The following is a 5845-nucleotide window of genomic DNA, read 5'->3' on the forward strand; positions in this document are numbered from 1 at the left end:
TATCACGGAACTACAATTTACATTTGAAAGGTAATTGCATTTATGAATCACTACAACAAATAAGCGCTAGAGCGTAAATTTCCAGCTGTTTAATACTGATAATGGAGATTCATTTCGGTAGACACTTTTCTAGATTCGATGGGCAACCATACTATCTTTAATCGTGGATTGAACAGAAATATTTTATCGTGTTATTTATCTAGATATCTACCTAATGGCTAATAATATTATATTATGGACGGTATCCCCCGACCGGTCATGGCAGAAACCTACGGATGCCCAATTGACATTTTGCCAAACCTAAAAAATAAAAGGTGTTTCAACCAACCGTCCCAACCGTTCCCCTCTCTATAAACAACAAAAAACAGCTAATGGTTATAGTTGCTTGGCTTAAGCTCAATAAAAAAAATAATAATAATAATATATTATATTCATATAGATATATTCTACCTATACTCAGGTCCTTCGCTAGGGTACAAGCAAGTCATTCGTTGCTTTAGAATGGCTCGGTGGCATACAATGTTATAGAAATTGAAGGCGGCAAATTTAAGTATAAAAATGGATAAAGCAGAGCGGCGAAATTTTTGCTTTAGGGTGGAAAATATCTAACATTGGGCCTGCAAATACTAGCAATATTTAAGTGTGGACTTACAAAAAATATTATACAGAATTAATTACAGTTAAATAAAATATTGCCATACATAGTCAAATATAATATTATATATCATATTTATGGTTTTTTCTTTCAGAATTGCCAACAATGTAACTTCCAAATCATTTTCATTTTTGAGACTTTGAGTATAAATAAATAGAGCTCTATATATTAAATACCCATGTACTTTATAGGATACCAACCTAATCTACCTACATTACCTACATTACCTACATTGGCTACATTACCTATGAAAATATCAGGAAAAACTCTTGAAGCTAGGAAAACGTGCCCTTGTTCACATTTAACTATTTAAGTGATGAAATATAAATAAAAACTTTGATTTTAAATAATGCAACACTGTTTTTTTTTAGATTTTCAATATTTGATTTCAGCATCTTTTTTGATAGGGAAGTGAATCTAGTTGGTGCATTCAAGAGGTCAAAATTGAAAAGTTTTTAAAACGTCGGGCAAAACAAAAATAAAATCCAGAAAAATGAGAATTTTTACGCAGTACCAATTTTTGACTAAATCGATTTTGTGTTGGTGTAACTTAAAAACTATAATGAGTAATGAGTAGGTAATGATTAATGAATTGTAAAATATTTTACATTTTCATCGGATGTTAAACTTTAACTTTTCGATAAAAAAAATGTATATATTTAAGATTTGTGTTATTTTTTAATAAAGGTAATACTTATTATTCATGAATTACATTAAATACGAATTGTCTTAACAAATATTTATAGGTGTTCATAGTTACTACACTGGGTTTCAAGTGTTTAATAGCATGCTGTGTCGAATCACCAAGCCCGGATTAAGATAACTTTGGGTCCGTAAACATAATCAAAATATTGGTGACCCACAAATAAATATATTTCAGAGATAATTTTGTTTTTACTTTATATGTGTATATTATATTTCATTATTTAAATACTTTTTTATAAAATGTAAATGTTTGAACAAAGAACATAATATGCGTCATACTTAATAAATTATAAACATTATTGTATGAATGCGTTCATTATTCTAGTTAGGTAATATTCAAAAGTTATCATAAAAAATTATATTATTTTGTTTTCATTTTTATCAATATACAATATAATACTATAAAATTGTGTATAATTAATTTATTAATATTGTAACAGACTCCCTACTCTTACTCTTACAAGCTATTGCTTATAGATAGTAGGTATCAACTTTAAATGTTAATTTAAATGTAAATATTATTCTGAAGAAGTTAAAATAAATTATTATTATTATTATTAAAAACAGTTTTATAGCCAAATTTGTAATACCTACCTTATAGTAATAACTAATAATGATTCAATCATCATTCGCCATAAATTCGTAATTCCATTTCTTACCAATTATCTTCCTGCTTAAAGTAGATGCCATTGTCGACATTACGATAGCATAATAACAACATAATTATCCATTAACGATATATTATAGTAATATTCAGCAACATTAGCCTATAGGAAACTTGAATATATTTTATTCAAATATTTTTAATTTGATAAGAAAAAAAAAAACGTACTTAGGATTTCACTTATTTTTTTTAATTAATTAATATGTTGAATACTAATTTGGTTTTATTTATTATGTTAATTTAAAAATAAGCAGTTGTACCAATCTTCAAATCTAAATTTTGTAAATATGATTCTGAAAGCTACTTTATGAATACATTTTTATAGCAAACATTCTTAACTGTCCGCGATCACTGTCTACTAATCTGTTAAACTTTGTTAAAATACTAACTGTCCGCGATCACTGTCTACTAATCTGTTAAACTTTGTTAAAATATATTAAACAATACATAATAGTAGTATTTATATTTGCAGCCCCTTAGAATTGCACCCCTGGCACATACCCTCATGCCCTGCCCTGAATTTGGTCCTGTTAGAGCCTAGAATATCCAACTAACATCAAAAAAACATGCGAATCTAAGAAGTGCCGAACAATAATTATAATATATTTCGTTAAACTGAAATTGACACAGAACAACATTACTCATGCAGAACTACAGCCTAGTGTAATACAACAATTGTTCAATGATTTCGATTAAACGCCAACGAAGTCGCAGCGTCGAGAAAAAAAGAAACAGTGAGAACGCGGTGTTGAAATTAAAAATTTTATCAAATAGGTATTATAATTTATAGGTATTAATAAATAATAATTAATAGGTATCGCCTATCAAACGTAAACCACATAGGTACTTGAAAAAGTAAAGTACCTATACTCTATAGTAAACAATTAATAAACAAATACAAGTGCGTATTTATTGTAATTTGTAATCTATGTCTGTGCACTTAGTACTGATAAGTTATAACAATAAATTGTCAATATTGCATTAATCCTATATTTAAATAAAATTATTTGTTATGCGTTAGTAAATACGTAGGTATCATAAATCTTTCTTAAACGATGAATTATTATATATTAGGTATATATTATATTTGAATACAACTATTCCAGGATAACGTCTAGGTACCTAAAGACCCGTGTGTCTTGTTAAATTGCGAAAAAAATACTAGGAAAAAAATACTCAGTACAGGTATCTATAAAAGTTTACCGATTTATATTATATCTATTTTCTTTCTGATCAGGCCTGGATTTAAATGTTATAAAAACTATCGAAAAATATCTAAAAAATAACCAAAATTTACTTTTAAACCCAATAATGGTATTTAAAAATGACCAACCTTTTTTTTTGATTTATGTACCTACGCAAATGAGTACTAAACTGTAAAAAAAAAAGGTTTAAAGAACTATGTATATTCAAGAATGTAAAACGATGAAAATAGTGTCGAAGATTTCCTAATATCGCTCATAACATTAGAAAGCGCTATAATGAACATAATCATAAAATATATTATTTTAATTTTACTAAATTTATTTACAATTTCTAAAAAAAAATATTAACATAAAATTAATTTTATTTCTTCATTAATAGTTTTATATTAAATTTAGGTGATATATTTATTATATATAATTTACAAAATTATCAATAGTATACAATCAATTATACTTATAAACTATTTATATTGTGCCCGTCGCATTATAATTTATCTCCTTAATTTTTATACTTAGGATTTTTTTCCAACTATACCTTGTACGTCATTACAGCGAAAATTGGGACATTATAAGGTCTTTATGTTTAAATATAAAAATAATTCACACCGAAGTGCCTCGACTAATTGGTTCTTTCCTCAAGCCATCACGTTATATAGAAAGGACATCACTTATGCTTATTATACTATTTTCATATTACATAGATTGTATAGTTTTTAAATTAAAAATAAAAATAAGAAAAAGGTGGGCAAGTGGATGTCGCTCTGCTGTATAGTATAGTAGGTTACAGGCTCTGCTGTATAGTATAGTAGGTTACAGGCTCTGCTGTATAGTAGGTTACAAGCGTGGTTCGCTGTAATGCAGCGTTTCCCAACCTTTTTGCTATGGCAATCCATAAATTTAATCTTTATTAGGTACGCGACCTCCCCCCCCCCCTAAAAAAAAGTATGCCGTAAATAAATATGATTTTTACTATAATCCATTTTATCTTTGAGTTTTTTATAAAATACAATACGAATACAATATACTGAATAATAATAACTTAATTAATAAATAAATAAAATACGAATACAATATACTGAATAATAATAACTTAATTAATAAATAAATAAAATACGAATACAATATATAACAATATAATACACTTTATTTAAGTCAGTTGACATTTTTTTTGACACAAGTGCCTCTCTGTGAAGCATACAATGAGTCCATTCGGCATCTGGGGCTACTTCTTTTATACGTCGTACCACACCAACATGTTTACCCGTCATCGATGCCGCACCATCAGTAGTTACACCTACACAGTTTGTCCACTGAATATTGTTTTCTATAAAAAAATTGTCTCAAGAGCTATAAATATCTTCACCGGTTGTCGTTGTGCTCAATCTAAAGCAGTACAAAAAATCTTCGTGAATATTCTCGTCATAATAAATAATAATACCTTATAAATACAGATAATATAGCTTTAGATCTGTATAACTGTAATCGTAACCGCGAGTCGCGACCCATGGTTTGGGAAACGCTGCTGTAATGGATGGTGTTAAATTTGAATTCAATGATATAGTATCATTGTATAAGAAAAACGATTCTGAGCGAAAACGGTCAGTCAGCCTATGATAGTACCTACTAAGTATATTTGATGATATTATTGTGAATAAAGTAATTTATATATTATAACCTATTTACGTAGAGTCTTGTTTTAATTTTCAATCCTTAGCTATATAAAAGTTGAACATTTTATGGATTTTTAACGACAAAATAATTATTAAATGTTGTCAATATTCGAACTTTAAATGCTTATAAAAAAAAATTGTGCCAATGTATTTTCAATATTTTCAACTGCTATTTTAACAATATATCAGGAGCCTTACATTAAATTTTGACGCTTTTTTACCAAACAAATAAAATTGTATTAAAATGTATAGAAAAAAACTAAATAAATTGAAAACTCACAATGTCTGTAAACAGCTCAAAAAGAGTCAAAATATTTTTAAAATTTTATGGTGTATGGAAAATGAAAATATAAATATTCAGTAAAATTTTCATGTATCTAAAATTATTCGTTTTTGAATGACAACAAAATAGCAAAATCGCTACATGTCGAGTGAACATCCAATATTGTAAAAATATGAACTTCAAACGCTCATAAAAATTGAATATGACTTTCTCATAGACACTTTTTTTTTGATAAAGGTAGATAATCTTATAAGGAATCTTGTATTACATTTTAAAATCTTAGATTTAAAAAGAAAAATTTTTACGAATTCTTAACTCAAAATAATTTGCAAATTTTTGTGATTTTTCCGTATTTTGTCAAGATTTGAACTTTAAATGCTTATAAAAAAAAAACTGTGACTAAGGATTTTTAATATTTTTCAAATGTCATTGTAACAATATAGTAGGAGCGTTGTATTACATTTTCAAGAATTTTTACTCAACAAATAAAGTTTTATTGACATTTATAGAAATAAAAACTAATAAAATTGGAAAATGAAAAGCCTAAACAGTTTAAAACAAATCAAAATATTTTGAAAATTTTTATCGTGTATTGAAAATGAGAATATAAAAAACCAGTGAAAAGGTCATGTATATACGTTTATTTGCTTTAAAGTTGTACCA

The sequence above is a fragment of the Acyrthosiphon pisum genome, chromosome A2 (assembly GCF_005508785.2).
Source record: "Acyrthosiphon pisum isolate AL4f chromosome A2, pea_aphid_22Mar2018_4r6ur, whole genome shotgun sequence".
In the NCBI taxonomy this organism is placed as follows: domain Eukaryota; kingdom Metazoa; phylum Arthropoda; class Insecta; order Hemiptera; family Aphididae; genus Acyrthosiphon; species Acyrthosiphon pisum.